We start from the raw sequence: 23,463 nt of genomic DNA, 5'->3' as shown, positions 1-23,463 counted from the left end.
CTCTAGTACCGCGCAACTTTTGCCGGTACCATAAACCCACCATATACCTTCCTCAAAACAGCCACCATACCTACCTATTATGGCATTTCCATAGCCATTCCGAGATATATTGCCATGCAACTTTCCACCGTTCCGTTTATGACACACTCCATCATTGTCATATTGCTTAGCATGATCATGTAGTTGACATCGTATTTGTGGCAAAGCCACCATTCATAATTCTTTCATACATGTCACTCATGAGTCATTGCATATCCCGGTACACCGCCGGAGGCATTCATATAGAGTCATATCTTGTTCTAAGTATCGAGTTGTAATTCTTGAGTTGTAAGAAAAATAAAAGTGTGATGATCATCATTATTAGAGCATTGTCCCAATGAGGAAAGGATGATGGAGACTATGATTCCCCCACAAGTCGGGATGAGAATCCGGACGAAAAATAAATAAAAGAGGCCAAAGAAGCCCAAATAAAAAAAGAAAGAAAAGAGGCCATAAAAAAGGAGAAGGCCCAAATAAAAAAAATAAAAAAATAAAAATAAAAATAATGAGAGAAAAAGAGAGAAGGGACAATGCTACTATCCTTTTACCACACTTGTGCTTCAAATAGCACCATGATCTTCATGATAGAGAGTCTCCTATGTTGTCACTTTCATATACTAGTGGGAATCTTTCATTATAGAACTTGGCTTGTATATTTCAATGATGGGCTTCCTCAAAATGCCCTAGGTCTTCATGAGCAAGCAAGTTGGATGCACACCCACTTAGTTTCTTCTTGAGCATTCATATACTTATAGCTCTAGTGCATCCGTTGCATGGCAATCCCTACTCACTCACATTGATATCTATTGATGGGCATCTCCATAGCCCGTTTATACGCCTAGTCGATGTGAGACTATCTTCTCCCTTTTTGTCTTCTCCGCAACCACCATTCTATTCCACCTATAGTGCTATATTCATGGCTCACGCTCATGTATTGCATGAAGATTGAAAAGGTTTGAGAACATCAAAAGTATGAAACAATTGCTTGGCTTGCCATCGGGGTTGTGCATGATTTAAATATTTTGTGTGGTGAAGATAGAGCATAGCTAGACTATATGATTTTGTAGGGATAGCTTTCTTTAGCCATGTTATTTTGAGAAGACATGATTGCTTAGTTAGTATGCTTGAAGTATTATTATTTTTATGTCAATATTAAACTTTTGTCTTGAATCTTTCGGATCTGAATATTCATATCACAAGTAGGAAGAATTACATTGAAATTATGCCAACTAGCATTCCACATCAAAAATTATCTTTTTTATCATTTACCTACTTGAGGATGAGCAGGAATTAAGCTTGGGGATGCTTGATACGTCTCCAACGTATCTATAATTTTTGATTGCTCCATGCTATATTATCTACTGTTTTGGGCGATATTGGGCTTTATTATCCACTTTTATATTACTTTTGGGACTAACCTATTAACCGGAGGCCCAGCCCAGATTTGCTGTTTTTTGCCTATTTCAGTGTTTCGAAGAAAAGGAATATCAGACGGAGTCGAAACGGAACGGAATCAACTTGAGAAGTTATTTTTGGAAGGAAACCTACCGGATAGACTTGGACCCTACGTCAGAAGATGAAGGAGGAGCTCACGAAGGTAGGGGCGCGCCCACCCCCCTGGGGCGCGCCCCCTGCCTCGTGACCCCCCTTCGGTCCACCGACGTACCTCCTGCACCCATATATACCTACGTAACCTAAAACTTCCAGAAAGGAGAATAGATCGGGAGTTCCGCTGCCAGAAGCCTCCGTAGCCACCGAAAACCAATCTAGACCCATTCCGGCACCCTGTCGGAGGGGGCAATCCCTCTCCGGTGGCCATCTTCATCATCCCGGTGCTCTCCATAACGAGGAGGGAGTAGTTCTCCCTCGGGGCTAAGGGTATGTACCAGTAGCTATGTGTTTGATCTCTCTCTCTCTCTCGTGTTCTTGATTTGGCACGATCTTGATGTATCGCGAGCTTTGCTATTATAGTTGGATCTTATGTTTCTCCTCCCCCTCTTCTCTCTTGTAATGAATTGAGTTTCCCCTTTGAAGTAATCTTATCGGATTGAGTCTTTAAAGATTTGAGAACACTTGATGTATGTCTTGCCGTGGATATCTGTGGTGACAATGGGATATCACATGATTCACTTGATGTATGTTTTGGTGACCAACTTGCGGGTTCCGCCCATGAACCTATGCATAGGGGTTGGCACACGTTTTCGTCGTGATTCTCCGGTAGAACTTTGGGGCACTCTTTGAGGTCCTTTGTGTTGGTTGAATAGATAAATCTGAGATTGTGTGATGCATATCGTATAATCATACCCACGGATACTTGAGGTGACATTGGAGTATCTAGGTGACATTAGGGTTTTGGTTGATTTGTATCTTAAGGTGTTATTCTAGTACGAACTCTAGGGCTGTTTGTGACACTTATAGGAATAGCCCAACGGATTGATTGGAAAGAATAACTTTGAGGTGGTTTCGTACCCTACCATAATCTCTTTGTTCGTTCTCCGCTATTAGTGACTTTGGAGTGACTCTTTGTTGCATGTTGAGGGATAGTTATGTGATCCAATTATGTTATTATTGTTGAGAGGACTTACACTAGTGAAAGTGTGAACCCTAGGCCTTGTTTCCTAGCATTGCAATACCGTTTACGCTCACTTTTATCATTCATTACCTTGCTGTTTTTATAATTTCAGATTACAAATACCTTTATGTACTATCCATATACCACTTGTATCACCATCTCTTCGCCGAACTAGTGCACCTATACAATTTACCATTGTATTGGGTGTGTTGGGGACACAAGAGACTCTTTGTTATTTGGTTGCAGGGTTGCTTGAGAGAGACCATCTTCATCCTACGCCTCCTACGGATTGATAAACCTTAGGTCATCCACTTGAGGGAAATTTGCTACTGTCCTACAAACCTCTGCACTTGGAGGCCCAACAACGTCTACAAGAAGAAGGTTGTGTAGTAGACATCACCATGTCCGGCCCCTTCTCCGCCGCCATGTCCGGCCTCTTCCCCGCCGCCATTATCGATCATCTCTTCGTCTTGCCCCGTGTCATCATTGCCTGCCCCGTCAGCATCCTCAACATCGTCATCCTCATCTTCAATTATCCACCGAGTATAGCCATCCATAAAATCAGTCATGAGCAGGTGCACTTCGACACGACCATCGTCATGGGGTCGAGCCAAACTATTCCTTTGCATTTTCGACACGGACATAAAACCTCTGTCCGATTATTTTCTTTCATGTCCCGCACCGCCGACCGCAACCACCTGTCCACCATCGTTCCACTGACCATCGTCAACTCTGCACGGTAATATAATAAACAAATTGATTATAAAAATGCGTTCATGCATCAAAGTCATACAAAAATTTGGTATGACCTTCCTTAAAAATAGGACATATATAGATCTAGAGTTTGCCCGAAATTCGCCGAAACGGAAATAAATCGACATTTTAGCAAAACATAGGCAACTCAAAATCACAATTTGGCATCAACTCATGCCACACACACAATTTCCATAAACATATCACACACACACATAAACATATTTCCATTTTGCAAAAGCATGAAATTTTAATCACCTATATCTCGAGATCGAGCACATGGTGGAGATGACGATGTAGGGAGATCAAAAGTGCACAAAGCTCTTCTTGACAAAGATAGATCTAGTTAGGGGGCAAATCGGTCACTTAACTAAATACTACATCTACCTAGCTACCTAATTTGGGAGGAGACAACTTCAACTAGTGGAGGGGGAAGGAAAAAAGAGAAAGGAGATGCATTAATGGAGGTGGTGTAGCTAGGTAGGAGTAATGAAGAGAGAGAAAGGTAGGTAGAAGAGGGAGAGTAATGGGGGAGAAGTATTGAGGAAGAAGAAGAGTGCGTGGGAGAGGTAGGGGGAAAGGGAGAGGAGGGGGAGGGGAGGGGGAGGGGGATGGGGAGGGGGAGGGTGGGTGGGGAAAAGGTGGTGGGTGCAGGTTAGCAATAGCGCGGGACGTAAACCGCGTTGCTGCTAAGAAAGTAGTAGCAGCGCGCTTTAGGTACAAGCGCTACTGCTAACCGGGACCAAAAGTGTGCCAGATTTGAAAATTAGCAGCAGCGACCTCAGAAAAACCGCGCTACTGCTACAGCTATAGCAGTCGCGCGGCTCACGGCACCGCGCTGCTGCTAAATGGAGTTGGGTGGGCACTATCGGTCCATATTTGTAGCAGCGCGGGTTACGCCGAGCGCGCTACTGCTAAGCACTTGTCAGTAGCGGGTTTTCCACACCCGCGCTACTGCTAATTAGCAGCAACGCTCCTCTTTGAGCCGCGCTGCTGCTAAGATTCTATGTATAGGGTTTTCCCTAGTAGTGATAGCCTGCTTGCACGTGTCTTTAAAGTTCTGGATAGACCGGGCTTTCAACTCAGCCCATGATCCAATGGAGTTGGCAGGCAGACCTTTCAACCAAGTACGAGCCGTCCCATCCAACATCATAGTGAAATACTTAGCACATGCAGCATCGCCAACATCCAGCAGCTCCATTGCCATCTCATAACTTTCAACCCAAGCTTCAGGGGGTTGATCTGCTGTGTAGTTAGGCATCTTACGAGGACCCTTGAAATCCTTGGGCAAACGCTCGTTACGCAGAGCCGACACTAAACATGGCACACCCAAGGTTCTAGAGGTCACACCTGCCTCCACCGAAGTTGTCGGATAAGCCGGAGAGTATTGATGAGCCGTTTGCTGAGCCGCCAACTCAGTCTCCCGACGCATTCTGCCCCGATCCACCAGAGCCTGAGCATTGGCACCACCGCGTGCCGGGTCATGTCCATGAGGCTGGCTACGACGCCGCTCACTGCTTGAAACCGCTGGTGATTCAATGTGCCTGGTGTAACTCCGTCTTGGACGAGGGGTTGAGTGAATCCGCTCGCAGATATAAGAATAAGCCGCCTGCTGAGCCACAACTATCTAAAGGAGTTCCCTGGCGCGCCGTGTCTCTATCGTTGTTGCAGACTCGCCTTCAACCGTTAGAGCCGCCAATCGCAATGCCGCAACAATCATATTGTCCAAAGGGTTAGAGTAATGACCCGGTGGCATTGAAACATGCTGAGGTGGGGTATTATTCACATGTGGAGAGCCCGTCATGCGTGCCTGAACCGGTGCTCCTGCCCCAAGCGCTTCAACCATCACTAGTCCCTGCTCCGGGTGTGTTGAGGAGGTTCCTTGGCTCATAAACCAGGGGTAGATGACTCCGGTGCCTCCTCCTCATGACCTCATTTGAAGCGTTCTGATCCAACATGAGCCGGAAGGAATCCGCCTGGATCCGCTGTGCCTGAGCATCCAAAACAGCCCGTTCTGCAGCCATCCTGGTGTTCTCAGCCGCTAGCTCTTCCTTGTCTTGAGCTATCTCATCTCGCAGCTTAGCCACGTCCACCTTGTGCTGTTCTGGTTGTCCGGGGTTACCTCCACCCCCATCAGAGTCGCAAGAGCCTCTAACAATTCGGTGAGAACTTGAGCCCATGCGTGCGCAGAGCCGCTAGCACCAGCCTCCGCCGTAGCCATTGACCTGAAGGTCATAGCCGCGACGGGTGTTGAACCAAGCGCCGGTTGTGTACCGGCATGAAGATCGCAACCTTGTTCGGCGGCTCGTAGGGGTTCGGAGTACTGTCACCATCGGAATAGCCCCCAAGCCGTCCGTCTTGCAGTTGATACAATGAATTGGTCTCGCCCGTGGACGATTCACCATCAGAATAGATGGCCGTCTCACCGCCAGATACAGATCCGTCCTCAAATTCCGCCCCATGGATAAACCCAACAAAGGCGCGTTTCACGATGGGCTAAACCAGAGCGGGTCGTGCACGTTGAGCCGTCTCGACGATGTCGGTGTAGATGTCCGGCTTAGGGCCTGGTTCGCTGATCTTGCCGATGAAAATGTGGATTCGTCGAAGGGGACCCGGTACCCGTACTCGATTGAGCCGACCTCGGGGCCCCAGTCTGCATCGTCGATGTAGAGCTTCCTACGATGACTCTTGGTCATCCGGCCCACAGCGTATCCCTTGACCCCTTCAAAGTTGCCCTGTAAGAACTCGAAACCACCGTGCACAGGCCCCTAGGTGGGCGCCAACTGTCATGGAATTGTCACGACAGATGTCCTAGCAGAAGGACTTAGTCGTGGAGTCATCGCAACTAGGTTAGCTTAAAGGGGTTAAACGGGACAAAGGACACATGGAGTTTATAGTGGTTTGGCCCTTTGCGGTGAAGGTAAAGGCCTACTCTAGTTTGAGGTGGTATTGCTTGGGTTTCGATTACCAGGGAGTGAATACGCCTGACCTAGCTTTCGATCTATTTTTTCTTACCCTAAACCGCCGCCGGGTCGTCCCTTTATATATACAGGTTGACGCCCAGCGACTCAAGGAGTCCCGGCCGGCTCATACACAACTTGTCCGGCCCGGTGACTAACTACGCATGCCTTACAATACAAGTCATACATATATGGCGGTTTACACATGTGGGCTTTAAGTCGCCTTTGGGTTTCAGGCCTTCAGTAAGCCTGTTTCGTGAACCGCCATCTCCAGCATCTTCATGGGCTTTGTTTTTTATGAACCGCTAGCGGTATGACCCGCCCCCTCCTGAGTGGGTCATACCCAGTAATTATATCCCCAACATGTTTAGTTCCTCGTATTTGCAACTCGAAGCAGAAGCTGCGGAATAAACGAAGATTGGCTAATGACGAGGTGACGATGTGCGTCGGGAATGGTTCCAAGGTTGACGTGATTGCCGTTGACACGTTACCTCTACATCTACCTTCGAGATTAGTTTTAGACCTCAATAATTGTTAATTGATGCTGGCGTTGCGCATGAACATTATATCTGGATATTGTTTATTGCGAAACGGTTATTCATTTAAGTCAGAGAATAATGATTGTTCTATTTATATGAGTAACATCTTTTATGGTTATGCACCTTTGATGAATGGTCTATTCTCGTTGAATCTCGATCGGACGGCTCTCATGCGCGGGGCTTTGGCAGTGGGGCAGCGCTTGAGGGATGCGTCTCCCGCAGTGGGGCGAGGATGAGCTTGCTCAGCGGCCGGGGCGACACTCGCACGGCGTGGTTCCTCTTTTCTTTCCATTAGGACGTTGAGGGGATGGTTCTGATTAGTATGGTGGGGTGGTGGTTGCTAAACACGATGTTTAGATCGAACGCGTTTTAGCGAGCATATCTAGACCGTACGAAGATCAAGAAACGGCTAAGATATTGTGTTGGATCTCCGCACTTCGTGTTGCATCAATCTTCGTTGGATCAAGAAACGGCTAAGGTAACATCAATTACCTTAGTGCATCAGATATGGCGTTTTAGCGATTGGAAGTTTGGAACGGACGCGGCGGCACCCCGCCCGTGCAAACCTAGCCCCGGCGAGCTTTTATCCTCCGACTCGCCGACTCGTGACTCCCTCCACCCCGCGCCTCCTCGCACCCACACCTCCTCCTCCCACGGCTTCTTATCGAACACCGGACGTCGGCGCCCCGACTCCATTCTGTGATCCGGCTGCTGTTGCCACTCCATCCCGTGAAGACCAAGGTAGATTTCTGCCCTCCTTTTCCCTTTATCCACACATGATCTTTGCTGCTCCATCCTGTGATGTACATGGTTGTTGGATTGCTTAGGCAAATTCGATAGGATTTAACATGTATTTATGTGGTAAATTGTAGCATGATTTATTGGATTTAACATGTATGTATGTGGTGGACATGTGTATGGTGCATGATTGTTGTATTTCTTAGGAAAATTGGGTACAAATCCTAATCTAACTTATCCCAACCAAATCTATAGAAGACCCAATGAAGAAACTATAAGGGAAATCAAAGGCAGTACAGATTGATTTTAAGTCACTCCATGACGATATCACGGAAAAAAGAACACAAATTTAACAGCCTCACCTTGAGAGCAGACTGCCAGTGATTTGGAAGCACCAAGAACGTGGCGATGCGCGGCTGCCAGTGATTTGTCATGTCTTACCTCACATTATAAAAACATGATATGCATGTGCTGTAATCATTGCTATTTCTACATCATAGTTAAATCTATAGCCTATTTGCTGTAGAAATCTACCAGACGGGTTCTCTAATGGATACTTTACGAAAAGTGAGGCATTATGACTCATAAGCCAAAGCAGACAATTCTCTGAACTTTTTATTTTGTTCTTATCGCTGCAATCATGTTGGTAGATGACCCTAGTTGAATGTGTACATCAGACGCGATGGTAATGACTGTCATCCCCAAGAGTGGGTGTGCAGCACAAATGTGTTCTCAGCGCTTTTGAGCATGTTTATAATGCTGATAAATTTGGAGTTGTGTGTCTTTGTTTAAGTTTTTTCAATACAACTAGATGTTAAAAAAGACATAATGAACTTGCTTACCTCTATCTTTGTCAAAGACTATTTGTGCTTGTGTCTGATAGACTGAAAATTGAACATGTAGGCCAGACTCCATTTACCCTCCCAAGCTCCCACCTCTCCATGGCGGCCTCGTCATCAGAGCCGCCCGAGCGCCTCGTCGTGCTCTATGCATCGCAAACTGGCAATGCCATGGACGCTGCCGAACGTGTAGGGCGAGAGGCTGAGCGTGGAGGCTGCCTGGCTGTCGATGTTCTCTCCATGGATTGCTTCGATCCCGTAAGCTGGGAACCCTAGAAAACCCACTCCAAAACCCTTTCATCTGATGCTTATGAACATCACTTGCTACTTCCACTTGTTTTTGCAGAGTTGCCTGCCACGCGAAAGGTATGTGGTCTTCGTTGTGTCCACCATGGGGCAGGGGGACCCCCCAGATTCCATGAAGGTTGGGAGATAGGTGCTTCTTTTGTTTGGTATTTTTTTGGAGTGTTGATTTTCTAATTGCCATTTTTTGTTTGGGTTTTGGATGTCAGGATTTTTGGACATACCTTACCAGAAAGTCTCTGGGTGCGCGATGGCTGGAAGGGCTATTTATGCCGTGTTTGGGCTCGGCGATTCAACCTATGGGAAGTACAATGTGAGACTTCGGACTAGATTTTGCAGCCTGCTATTGGGCTATGTGTTGCTTTTAAATTTTAATCCAATTATTTATGTTGATTTGATGAAATGATCTGTAGTTCATTTGTTTGTGAGAATTAATTATGAATATAACATTCCAAAGTTCTAGCAACACATGAGGTGCGCAGGGTTAGAAGAAAAGATATGGAACAAAAGACTTATGCCATATTCAAATGCTTAGCTAGAAACATCATTAAAATAACAAAGTCATATTGGCATATCCAGTTTTGCACATTCAGGAATTAACCTTTTTGTATGTTCTAAACATAAATTTTTGCTGCATGATCAACCATCTTGATATCTCATTACTCTTCTTTGGCTGTAGTGCCCTGTTTTTATGCTCATTTTCTTTTCAAGAAAATCTTGGCTAGTAAATTGTTCTCTGTTACTCGGAAATCATGACTCTTATGGTTTTCAAAATTTTACATGCTTGTTTTTATTTCCATCTTCACAATCGTGTTTGCACTGCAGTATCCTGCAAAGAAGCTCGATCGAAGGCTTTTCAATCTTGGTGCAAAAAGAATCACAGAATAAGGCTTGGGAGATGATCAACATTCATCTGGGTATTCTTTTAATTTACCATCCTTTTTTTGGTATTTGCTATTGTTTTTGTATTCATGTGCGGGCTTTCGAGAAGTCAAATGACATGGTTTTTTGTGATAAATTTAAGCATTGGTTTTTGAACTTCTTGATAGAAAGCACCTTTTTGGGGAGTTCCAAAGCAATTCCTCAAAGTTACTACTGAATTATTTTGTTATTGTATACTAGATACGAAGGAGCTCTAGATCCGTGGTTGCTGATTTTGTGGAAATCCCTGAATCAAACAAATTCGTCGTTGTTACCAAGAATATCTGATGCCATTCATCCTAATTTGAATATTTTGGGGGATGCAAAGGTAGAAGTCATATATTACTCGGCTCCACAAGATACCACCATTTCAGGTGGGAGGTCTCAATTTTGCTATTTTTTACCAGTAATATGTAAAGTGCCATGTAATATTTCTTTTTAATGGATTCTGTATGTCATCTTCTCTAGACCCCAAAATATTAATTGAGAGCGCGCGCTCAATGTCCCCTGCTCTGAAGTATCATAATGAAGGAGAACCACAATTCATGTTACAAATGGTATGTTTTGTACCCTCTGCAAGAGCTTAACAGTTGAAATCAGTATTTATTTTATTCTTATGAATGTTTAACTGATCCAGAAATTGTACACGTGTGTATACATTCATCTTTAGGGAATCTTCTGCACTTACATATAAGATACTGCCCTGTCTTGTTTGGTGGGTCACTGAATTATTTGCTCCTCAGTAACTTTCATTTGCTGCAACTTACCAAATTCTACAGTGGTTGAAAGCGTCTGAACTAATTTGTATAGAAGTCGATCTCCTGACGTTAGACTGTAGTTTAGTACATTGTACGACCTTGTTGTACAATACTAGTATTATGCACAAGCCCCTGCATAGTAGATTTTCTGTGGACTCGTGAGGGCATGACTGCGTGAGGCACCTTATGCTGGATTTGGCTTATTTTACCATTTTTTCTACGGGCAAATATGCACCATATGCAAGCTTCGAATGCAAAGCTAGCTTTTACAGCACTAAATGATGCACGGTTGCTTGTTCCGTAGACAATTAAGCTGTCCACTTTATCCCTAAATATGCATGATTGCAATCAACTTGCATTTTGTTGTCATGATTGTCATGTTCTTTTGCTCAGTAAGTACCATTAAGGAATTTCTACACAATAGCTGGGGTTTCTGTGAATAGCTGGGCTGTGGTGTAATAAACTTATCTGGGGATAGTAAATTAGTAATGGTTCATTATGATTTATGGGGATGCTTCATCTGTACTGTGACTAAAAAATAAATTAATGTTGTAATAATTGTGTTATAGTTTAGTTGATCCATTTTTTACTTAGTTTCTGTTGTTGATGCTATTGCTAACCATTTTAGGTAACAAATCAATGTTTGACTAAGGGAGATTCTGACAGAGATGTCCGCCATTTTGAATTGGAAGATCGATATTCTGTATGTTCTTTAGTCCATATGATCATATTCGCTTGTAATCATCTTCTAAACACGCGGAAGAAACTAAAATATTGTTTCATATTTTTTTTCATTTTAGCCCATCAGTTATCAAGTTGGTGATGCCCTAGAAATTCTACCAAGTCAGAATCCATCAGCTGTTGATGCTTTCATTAAACGCTGTAACTTGGATCCAGATTGTTACATAACGGTATGTGGATCTGTTTTGTCGCCTTTTGGATTTAGTTTTCCTACTTCTTTCTGTGTGTTTCTCTGCTAAAGAAGCAGCTTTAATTTCTTAGCACTTTTACAACCCACAATAGTAGTTATGTGCACATTTTCTCTGTTTGAAAATCACATATAACTGCCTTTAGCGGGATTGTTTGCTCTAGTAGCTAGCAGTTTATCTTGGTTTAGACAGTACTCCCTTTTTCATCAGTGCATGATCCTTGACTTTATCCATTAAAAGGGATACATCTAGATGTAGTTATGTATTCTTATATATCTTCTCAACCAGTCAACCTGTTGCAGTTGTGTAGCTAACCAAAGAGGAAACAATATCTTTTTGCTGCCCAGATTCGAGCAAAGGGTAGTGACAAACTTTCCAAAGGTTCACCTATGAACAGTTTGATGGATCCCATCAAGCTAAAGACCTTTGTTGCTTTGACAATGGATGTCACATCAGCTTCCCCTCGGCGATATTTCTTTGAGGCAAGAGGAATACCCTGAATGCTTCATCTCATACATATATTTTTGTAGTAGTTTGCTATCTTATGTTGGCCTCTGAAATCCTGATGTCTATGACTAATATGCCCCCTCTATGCTCACACAACTACGATGTTCTTCTGTAGATCATGAGCTATTTCGCAACAGATACCGATGAAAAGGAAAAACTTCAGTATTTAACTTCTCCTGAAGGAAGAGACGACCTTTACTGGTACAATCAGAAGGAGAACCGGACTGTTTTGGAAGTAAGTTGTCTTCTTGATGATAAAATTCTTGCAGTACATACCTTAGCATGCCTGTTGTCCTTTGACTTGAGCTTTTTTGGTTCAAAAGTGACATGGATGTGTTCTGCTTTTAGGTTTTGCAGGAGTTTCCCTCGGTGCACATGCCTTTTGAATGGTTGGTGCAACTGACACCGCCATTAAAAAGAAGAGCATTTTCCATTTCGTCATCCCCATTAGTCCATCCAAATCAGATACACTTGACTGTCAGTATTGTATCATGGCGTACTCCTTTAAAGAGGACACGACATGGTCTCTGCTCTACATGGCTAGCGGGGCTCTCTCCAAATGAAGGTATCAATTGCTTCGTCTAGCTAAAGTTGGGAACCTCTATGTTGTGTTGTCTTTCTTGTGTTCTTTTCCTTGACGGCACTCCTGCTCCTCTAGTAATAATGTGTACTCTCCACTTGACATATCATATAATCACATGATAAAACAACCATCAATATTCTCTCACAGTCTACTTACGTGCAGAGAGTATTATACCGTGTTGGATACACCGAGGATCCCTGCCTCATCCAAAGCCATCAGTTCCTCTTGTGCTTATTGGACCAGGAACAGGATGCGCACCATTCCGTGCGTTTGTGGAGGAAAGGGCTGCACAGAGTGTGGCAGAACCAACTGCTCCTGTTCTATTCTTCTTTGGCTGTAGAAATCAAGATAATGATTTTCTGTACAAGGACTTCTGGTTAAATCATGCCCAGGACCAGGGGGTGCTTTCCCTAGAAAAGGGTGGTGGTTTATTTGTTGCGTTTTCTAGGGATCAACCTCAAAAGGTCTATGTACAAGATAAAATTAGGGAGCAGGGTGCAAGAGTGTTGAACATGTTATGCTCCTCTGAGGCTACAATATACGTTGCTGGGTCTTCTACCAGAATGCCTGCTGATGTTACGGCTGCATTGGAAGAAGTTTTATGTCAGCAGGGTGGTGTTCCAAAAAATGATGTTTGGCAATGGGTGACGGGTCTGAAAAAGAATGGCAAGTTTATCATTGAGACCTGGTCATAACTGAGATGTATGTTGAGTATCAGGTTTCTGTTATTTATATGGGCACTGTATAATCAGTGTACGATGATGTTGAGCATATAATGATGTTGTTTTCACAATTTATTTGTACTAGCTAAATATCCGTGTGTTGGTATGGATCAACAAGTATGAAGATTGTCTTTGAGACCAAAGTCATACTGTACAATCTAACTCCAGATCGATGATATCATGATTGTGCGTTCTGAAGATGTAGGGGTGGTTATCACAGATCGTTAATAAGTTTATAGCATGCAACACATATACGCGTAAGGAAGAAATGCGATGGCCTTGTAAAAGGAACAAGTCTCACTTGTATACACACTAGAGAACAAGTAAGGGACATCATCTTCTCCGTCCTGGGAAAAGCATTTTCACCAACGAATAAGTGACGACATCTTCGGTCGGTGGTGGTTGGCGCGGCAAGTCTTGTTCCTCCTCTTCTCTGAGTTGTTCCCTTCCTTCCCCGCTCCTTCGATGGGTGTAAGTAACATCAAACCCTGGGCCTTGTAGCTTAGATGTGTAAGCATGTGGCAGATTCAAAGGTTGTATGGTACGTTTTGTAAGTAACTAGTAAACATGCACGTGCAATGCACGTTATGTTTAATATTAATTAGTCAAACACTACAATCATTGAAATTGCTATTTGTCAAAATAGTAAAGCACTTTGCAACAAAAGAAGTTCAAGCTGTTGCAAAGTTCAAAAAAAAAGTTCAAGTTGTTGCATGTCAAGAAACAACATAGATAATTCTTCGGACACCACAAACTTTGTACTTTTCCTTACACGTACTCCCTCCGCCCCACAATATAAGATCGTTTTTCAAACCGTGCTAGCTTGAAAAACAATCTTATATTATGAGACAGAGAGAGTATTAAATATTCTTAGTCCAGACAAGATGCATTGCACGTTTCCCAATACATATATAAAAACTTATGGATTGAAACTATTGTTGCCTCAACACAGAAACCAGAAGTGCCCAGATGCTAAATTCATTGATCAAAGGCATGCCTAAAACGTTAATACATGCTATGCAGGAACAACTCCTCATCCAGGATCTTAGAAAAACTTCCATTGGAAGGAACACACACTGTGTTAGTCCTGATTGTTACTCCATAGAATTACAATCGTTTCTTTCTTCTAGAATACACTTGAAGTAGCTTCTTTGGGCCGCACTTCACATCAGTGTAATTTAATGCGGAGGTATTAAATTTAAAAGTGTATATTACCGGACACAAGTGTATTCTGCTAGACACAAAACTGGCAGGCAGAGACATGAATTTTTTTATGTGTGTATTTAAAAGAAAAACGATATCCAAACAAGGCCTTGTTGTTCCCTTTTCATGCTCTGACATGTACATGGCCATAAAAGGGGTTTTGGCATGCCTTATTAACCCTTTAGAAACTCTCCTACCCATTAGTAAGACCATCCACGAATATGCAACCTTGCATAGCCTAGATAAATGATAAAACCAATTGAAGATCCTCTGCATGCATATAAATTAGAAGAAATTTTTTGGTAAAAAAATCAGAACAAACTCCCTTAAGAATGTTGCATATGTACTGGTGCCCAGTCACAGTATATATGCAAGTATGTATGAGTCTATGATTCTGCCACAAGGATCAAATAGACAACATGGAACATGGTGTTGTGTGACCTCTCACAAAGTGAATGAATGAAATTTCGATTGTTACTAAATTTTTCGTATATAGTTTTTCAATGTAAAAACGAACTTTAGGCCTTATTTGTGAATACAGAATTGTCTTTCTCGGTTCCCAAAGACGTTGAGTAACCATCCTAAGTGAGCAATCGAACATACCTTGAATCACTTTAGCACAAAGATTGAAGACGGAAGTAAGTCCAACCCATGTCTTACCAACTGCAAAAAGAATAAAAGATTCCTCAAACAAAACTTGCAAAACATGGTCACACATCATATAAATAATCTCCTCACACATGGGGTCAGACAAACCATTTTGTTCAGTTTGAAGGTACATGGCCAAAACAAAGACTACTGCGATATAAAAGGAAGCTAATACTCCCTCTGTAAAGAAATATAAGAGCGTTTAGATCACTAAAGTAGTGATCTAAATGCTCTTATATTTATTTACGGTGGGAGTACATCATAGAGATGATATAAGAACACTATGCATGTTGAACAATGATATGGGTCTGACATATGGAGTTAAGAGTTTCCCTAAAACAACAACTTTCTGAATATTATTGTCTCGACATTATGCCCACAAAAGCAAAGAGAAACCTTATGTAAACAAAAAATTACAGTGCACAAACACACCGTTTTTCAGAAAAAGTAACGCTTACCAGGAAACTTTCAGTCTTTGAAGAAAGGACAACCTTCCTAAAAATACACCACCCAGTGCAGGTTCATACAGTTTTCATTGTGCACAAATGACGCAACATACATATTCAAGCCAATGCGACAAAATGTCTAGTGAGAAATTCATTGGAACTTTGAAAGGCACTCATTTTTTATCAACAAGTTGGTACAGCATGTTGTCATAATGCCTTCGATACTTCAATGTGCTTCCAGTGTCAGCTATGGATGTGCAATAATATCCTTACACCTGAAATCAAGGTTGCTATAGTCTACTAAATGATTTTTAACCAAACTATAAAATTAGTGGTCCAGACATAAATAGCATAATGAAGAGTCATATATGAAAGTACCTTTGGAATTCTGCAAAGAGAAACAACAGGTACTGTACAATCAAACTTCATTCTTCTTGGGATTAAGCCAATGTTCAAGCTCCAAGGCTTACAAATATGTTTTGAAGCCAGAACATCTTTTGAATAGCGCAAATAAAAATCGAGAATTCCATTGTCTGCACTCATCAAGTCTAGTAAGTTCTCTTTTTTGTCATTAACTTCGTAAACTTGAGGTGTCCGATTTCTCCTTGCCGATGCCAGCTTGCCTCAATGTGTGTTATACAACAGAAATTTAGGTGAAAATCTATTCTTCCACAAATGTTCAGCACTTCCATTGCAAGCATTGTACCAAGCAAAACAAAATGAAACCCAAGCCACACTCGTGCACAAGATTCAACCTGTACAAAAGAAACTGTTCAGGTTGCTAACGAATTGAATTTTTGTACGCATCGGTGAGAGCTACTTAAATATCAGATCATGCAATAGCAATTTCCATGTGCAGTTGCAAGAAATTAATCCTGTAGTATAAACACATTGTCCAGAGGCATATGGCGACCTGAATTGGGAGCGGCAAGCTGTAGCAAAGAGCGAGCTGGATGGGGAGTCCCAAACTACAGTGGTGCTTGCTGAAAGGTGAGACGGGCGGCGAGCCAAGTGGCCAACCACAAGCTTTGCAGAGGACCCGGATGGCGACCTCGTCCGGCTCAGCGGCGGCCTAGGCCTCGCCATCCTCGTGTTGTGTGGCGGCGAGCTGCTTCCCAATACGGCGACCCCCGTTCCTATGTCGACGAGGAGGAAGAAAGGGCCAGGGAGGAAACGATGTGAGAGTGCAGCCTCGGCCAGAGTACGGGAGCACCCTCGTTGGCATCAACCGCGGCGGCACGGGGCGGCGGCCGGGCACAACACGTCTCCCTTTTCGAGGGTGAGACGCGGGGTTCACCGGGCGCGGCAAGGGGGAGGCGTGCGAGCGCCGCCTGCCGCGTGGGTTTTCTTCGAGCGAGGGACTGCGGCGGTGGGCGCGTGGGGGAAGTTCGAGAGAGGAGGCAGGAGCGGTTTCATTCCCCTTTTTTACGACGAGAGGAGGTGGGCTGCAGGGAGACGTGCGTTTGGTAAGGGCTAATTGCAATTAGCACTAAACACAAACACAGGATGATTCTGAGCCGTAAGATTTGTTGGATGGATGAATATGATGAATTGGTTCTCCGCCCTTTCGTGCTTTTATAGAGTAGTAGATGCTTCATGATGTTGTGTGAGGATGTGGTAGGTTTTGCAAGAACGACTTGTTTGCAGTGATTATGTCGATGATGTAGTGGTAGATCGATTCTTATGTGCTAGTATGTCAGGTTCTGCATGCAGCAGATCGATGCTTATGTGCAGATGTTGTAGATCAGATGCCATCTTGATCATGTGTAGTACGCTAGATGCATGTTCTGTAGTAGTGTGTTGAGCTTCATGATCTTCATTGTTGTGTAGTCCATGTATTAGGGCGATCGTTGGTACGAGGGTTGGTTCTACACATCGTAGTTCTCAGTGCCGGAGAAAGAGGGGACCAGCAGGGGCCTGCCCCCCTAAAACCAGGATTTTGCAAGTAATTTGCTATGAACAGTGGCAAAATTAGTACTAATTTGTTGCTAAAAATCTATTTTCAACACTTTGGCCCTCCCCAACCTGTTTTAGTAGCACCCCCACCCCCCTAATACATATTTTCTGGCTCCGCCGCTGGTAGTTCTCATCCTCGTACCAGCTTCCCTCTTATACGTGTCAACATGCAGTGAAGATCATTCGAACTTTACCCAATGATGCATGATCAACATTTTTTTTCTCTTGATGCTTACCATTGTAGTGATGCATTTTTCTTGTTCAGACTTCTAGTCCTGATGCTAACCATAGTAGTCCATGAGTGACACTAACTTTAGTCAGGCCCTAACGCTGCAAGTATCCCATCCGTATCCCTCTTATGTTGATGACTCTCAGTTGTCGGAGCCTCAAAATGTAGAGGTGGTCGAGCTGCCGAGGTTGTGTTCTTTGGTGGTGGAGATGCGTGAGAATTCTTGTGTCAAGGAGCTAGCTAGAAAGTTGGCTAATAAGGCTGGTAAGGCATTGATGAGGGGGTTGAGTGAAGGGGCGGCAATGAAGTGCCCTCCTTTCCTATCCACCTTAATCCTCAACATGATATGTGATATCTCCTCCTGCGGGGTGAGGACTGATAAATGCTTCAAGTAGGTGCATTTGAACAATGTTGCGAAGATAGTTTTTGAGTTCCGTGACACATAAGTGACCTCAACTTAGGCGAGCAACCATCTTAGGAAGTGGAGAACTATGTGGGTCCAAGTGTCAAAGCTTAGAGACCTTAGCGGTGCACAATTGGAAGAGGACACATTCACTATTGTGTTGAAGGCTAAGCACTATAGAGGCCACGTCCTGGTTAGCTAACCTACCACTTGTTTCACTTGATCTAACTTGTCAATCACAACTAAGCACATTGTCTTTCGTTCTTAGGATCACCCCAAGGATTCTGACTACCTCAACAAGCCCATCCAGAACTACCCTCAAATGCAGGCTGTCTCCTCCTTCAGTTTGGCTAGTGGCAAGATTTCCATGGGCTCCACTGAGCCTCTTGATGCACCTTCACTTGACTATCCAAACACCCAGGAGTAAGAGGCCATCATCTTTGATGGCCCTAACAAGGCTGGTGAAATGGTGATCACGTACCTACTCCTAAGAGGAAGAGGAAGAGGGGTGCCTTGGAGGAGGAGGTGATCGTCTTCACCAGCATGACCGAGGCCGTCAAGGAGGTGGCAGCCGCCATGAGAGAGAGAGAGAAAGCCTGTTGATGTGTAACCCGCCCTCTACAACACTATTAAGGGCAACGTTGGGTTCCGCCCGGAGGCTCTGATGATGGCTCCAAGCCACCTCATGGACAACAAGGCACATTGTCTTTGGTTTATTAGAATGGAAGAGTACCATATTTCTCTCCGGCTTATGACCTACATGGCCAAGCACTACTACATGTAGTGAAGGGTCTCTCCTAGTCGTGGTGCTGATGCATGCATGCATGATGATGTATATTTTGTGTGAGCCATGAATTGATAAAATTAAAACCAAGGCTTGCATATTTTAGGTGGTAGATAATAACGCCTTAGATGGCGAGCTTGATGTGATAGGATTACACTCTCTTTTGATGTGGTGTTAGGATGACATCATAGTAGGTAGGATAAACTTGTCATGCTTTTGTTATATGATTCATGCATGCTTATGCTGCATACGTTCTTGTCAACTTGTGTTTGAAAGCACAAGTGCTCCCTGGGTGATCTTGGTAATTAATGTCAACATATCTCTTGTTGGACTAATACTTTTATCTAGTATATTTCAGATGAGTTCAATAGTAGAGTGGCATGGACAAGAGGATGTGGAACCCCTTCAAGATGCTAAGGACAAAGATTGGCAAAAGCTCAAGACTCTTCATTTATATTTTAGTGATTCAAGATCACATTGAGTCCATAGGAAAGCCAATACTATTAAAAGGGGATGAGGTGTTGCTTAATGGCTTGCTTGCTCAAAGTTCTTAGTGATATGCTCCAAAGCCCTCAACCACTTTCTCATTTCCACATATGTCCCAAACCAAAAGTCAAACTTGGCCCTACCGATTTGATCTATCCGGCGCCACCGAGTTCACTTGACATAGCCACTGCCAGAAACCCTAATCAGTTCGGTCTCACTGATGGGATCTCGATCTCACCGAGATGGGCTTGCAAACTCTCTATTGCCTGTTGCAATCATTTTGGTCTCACCGAGATACGCAATCGGTCCCACCGAGTTTGCTTGACCAACTCTCTGTTTTGCTTATTACCAAAATCAGTCGCACCGAGTTTGTGTAATCGGTCAAACCGAGTTGAGATTTTACCCTAACCCTAGCACATCGGTCCCACCAAAAACTCCAATGTTCACATTTTGAACCATATCGGTCTGACCGAGTTTCTCGATTTGGTCCCACCGAGTTTGGTGAATTGTGTGTAACGGCTAGATTTTGTGTGGAGGCTATATATACCCCTTCACCCATCCTCCATTCATGGAGAGAGCCATCAGAACGTGCCTACACTTCCAGTATTTATTTTCTGAGAGAGAACCACCTACTCATGTGTTGAGACCAAGATATTCCAATCCAACCACAAGAATCTTGATCTCTAGCCTTCCCCAAGTTGCTTTCGACTCAAATCATCTTTCCACCAAAACCAAATCTGTGTGTGTGAGAGAGAGTTGAGTGTTGGGGATACTATCATTTGAAGCACAAGAGCAAGGAGTTCATCATCAACACACCATCTATTACCTTTTGGAAAGTGGTGTCTCCTAGATTGGTTAGGTGTCACATGGGAGCCTCCGTCAAGATTGTGGAGTTGAACCAAGGAGTTTGTAAGGGAATGGAGATCGCCTAATTCGTGAAGATCTACCGAAGTGAGGCAAGTCCTTCATGCGTGATGGCCATGGTGGGATAGACAAGGTTGCTTCTTCGTGGACTCTTCATGGGTGGAGCCCTCCGTGGACTCACGCAACCGTTACCTTTCGTGGGTTGAAGTCTCCATCAACGTGGATGTACGATAGCAGCACCTATCGGAACCATGCCAAAAATCTCCATGTCTCCAATTACGTTTGCACACTCCAATCCCATCCCTTTACCTTCTTGCAACATGCATGCTTTACTTTCCGCTGCTCATATACTCTTGGCATGCTTGCTTGAAATGTACTGTGAATGTTTAAACTTGTGCTAAAACTCCACCTTAACTTGAAGAACTTAAAAACTTCTACTTTTCTTTGTTGAGGGTCTAATCACCCCCTCTAGACACCTCTTCTCGATCGTACAATTGGTATCAAAGCACTGGTCTCCATTGCTTTGCTTTAATCACCATTGGAGGAAGATGGATGAGTCTACGTTGGGGAGTCTTAGACGTAGAGTGCCTATACTTGATGGAGAGTTCTTTCAAGAATGAAAAAAATGAGATGCTTGAGATTTTCAATGAATATCACTTGAATAAGTACATTACTAGCCCTTGTGCACCCCTTGTTGATCCTTTGCATCCTACCCCTGATGAGTCTATTGACATGATCCGCAACCTTAGAACTATCAATCTTATTACTAGAGGTTTGCCTAGAAATTTGTTTGGTTGTTTGCCTACTCTTGATTGTGCTTACACTATATGGAGACTTCTTGAGGAACGATTTCCAAACTATTCCTTGCAAAACTTAGATGAGATTCTTCACAAGTCTATTGCTTTGAGTAAGATGAATTCCAATGATCCTAAGTTTGGTGATTGTCTATTTGAGCTTGGTGACCTTATGAGTGCCAAAGGAGATGTTGGAATCATTAGCAATATCATCTCCGAAGCCATTATAATACATAAAGATGAACATTGTGATGATCACTTATCTAATGAATCACTCTCTCTAGGAATTGATCAATCAAAAGACGATGTTGAACATGGATACTATGATGAGGATGAGGATAGTGACTTTGATCTTTATGAGTCTATGAGACATTTTGGTCTTATGGCTAATCTTTGCGGCTACATGGCTGGAGGAAAGAAATGGGTTCTTGATAGTGGATTTACCGATCACATTACCGGAGACAAGGATATGTTTCGTGAGCTTGCTGAAAACAACGACCCTCAAAAGTATGTCACCTTTGGTGATAACTCAAATGGTAAGGTGGTTCTCCTTGGTAAGGTGGCCATCTCACATGATAGCTCCATACAAAATGTTATGCTCGTTGAATCTCTTGGCTATAATTTACTTTCCCTATCTAGACTTGCCGACTTTGGTTTCAATGTCCTATTTACTGAAGTAGATTGCCAAGTGTTTTGTAGAGATAATCATAAAATGGTATTTATCGGTATACGTAGAGGTGATCTATACATTGTCGATTTCACTAAAAAGGCTCAACCTAGAACTTGCTTAATTGCTAAATCTTCTAAAGGTTGGTTGTGGCATAGAAGGTTAGGTCATGTGGGTATGTGAAATCTTGATAAGCTTATTAAAGGCGATCATATCCTTGGAGTAAAATACGTTATATTTGACAAGGATAGATTGTGTAGTGCCTGTCAAGCAGGAAAACAAGTTGGAGGAAGCCACCCCGTGAAGAACATCATGACTACGAGAAGACCGCTCGAGCTACTTTATGGATCTCTTTGGTCCCAACGCCTATAAAAGTCTCGGTGGAAACTCATTTGGTCTAGTCATAGTCAATGATTTTTCAAGATTTACGTGAGTGTTCTTTCTTGATGATAAATTGCAGGTCCAAAAGATCTTCAAGAACTTCGCTAGGAAGGCCCAAAATCAATTTGAAGTGAAGATCAAGAAGGTTCACAGCAACAACGGAACTGAGTTTAAGAATGCAAATGGGGATACCTTTCTTGACGAAGAAGGGATTTCACATGAGTTCTCGGCTATGTACATGCCTCAACAAAATGGAGTTGTTGAGAGGAAGAACCGGTCTCTTATTGAGATGGCGAGAACGATGCTTGATGAGTACAAGACGCCAAAACACTTTTGGGTGGAAGCAGCTGAGACAGCTTGTCATGCAACAAATCTCTTATATCTTCACAAGCTACTCGGCAAGACGGCATACGAGCTTCTCACCGGTAACAAACGCCAAGTTGGATACTTTTGAGTATTCAGCTCAAAGTGCTACATTCTTGATAAGCATCATCATTCTAAATGTGCTCCTAAATCTCATGAGGGTTTCCTACTCGGTTATGGCTCAAACTCTCACACCTACCGTGTCTACAACAATTTCACTCGAAAGGTTGAAGAGACCGTAGATGTGAAGTTTGATGAATCTAACGGCTCGCAAGTAGAGCAATTGCCAATTGATGTAGGAGACAAAGACCCTTCGGAAGCAATCCAAGACTTTCCTATTGGAAAGATTCGTCCAACGGAGGTGAAGGAGTACCTCGTCCGTCCAAGTGGAAGCTTCTACCTCACGACAAGGTGAACCAAGAGTTGACACGGAGGCATCCACAAGTGGGACACGCCAAGATGAAGAAAATGAGGAAGCACACCAATATGAACCTCATCAACCTCCTTCTCCACCTCGACAAGAGAACGACAATGTCAACAACGAAGAAGGCCAAGAGGAAGAACAAGATGATGAAGAAGATGTTCCACCCGACCCAAACAAAAGCTCTCACGAGTTCGAGCAAGTGTTTCACGAGACCATCCTGTCGAACAAATCTTCAATGATATCCAAACTGGGAGAATCACTCGCTCTAAAACCCGTTTGGCTAATTTTTGTGAACATTATTCATTCATCTCTAGCATTGAACCTATGAAGGTTGAAGAAGCATTGGAAGATCCGGATTGGATAAATGCCATGCACGAAGCGCTACACAACTTTGAGAGGAACCAAGTGTGGACGTTGGTCGAGAAGCCCGACAACAACCACAACATCATCGGTACCAAATGGGTGTTTCGCAACAAGCAAGACGAAGATGGACAAGTCGTTCACAACAAAGCACGTCTCGTCACCCAAGGCTACACTCAAGTCGAAGGTATGGACTATGGTGAGACATATGCCCCCGTTCCTAGACTTGAGTCTATTCGCATCTTACTTGCCTATGCTAATCACCATGATATTACCTTGTACCAAATGGACG

General features: G+C 43.4%; 1 pseudogene; it reads left to right on the top strand.

Moving 5' to 3' along the window:
* Positions 1 to 7,110: 7,110 nt before the first annotated feature.
* On the top strand, positions 7,111 to 13,306 carry LOC125517343 (annotated as a pseudogene).
* Positions 13,307 to 23,463: the final 10,157 nt, after the last annotated feature.

The sequence above is a fragment of the Triticum urartu genome, chromosome 6 (genome assembly GCF_003073215.2).
Source record: "Triticum urartu cultivar G1812 chromosome 6, Tu2.1, whole genome shotgun sequence".
Classification (NCBI taxonomy): Eukaryota; Viridiplantae; Streptophyta; class Magnoliopsida; order Poales; family Poaceae; genus Triticum; species Triticum urartu.
Note: the sequence above shows the minus strand (reverse complement) of the source record. Positions and strands in the feature narration are given on the sequence as shown.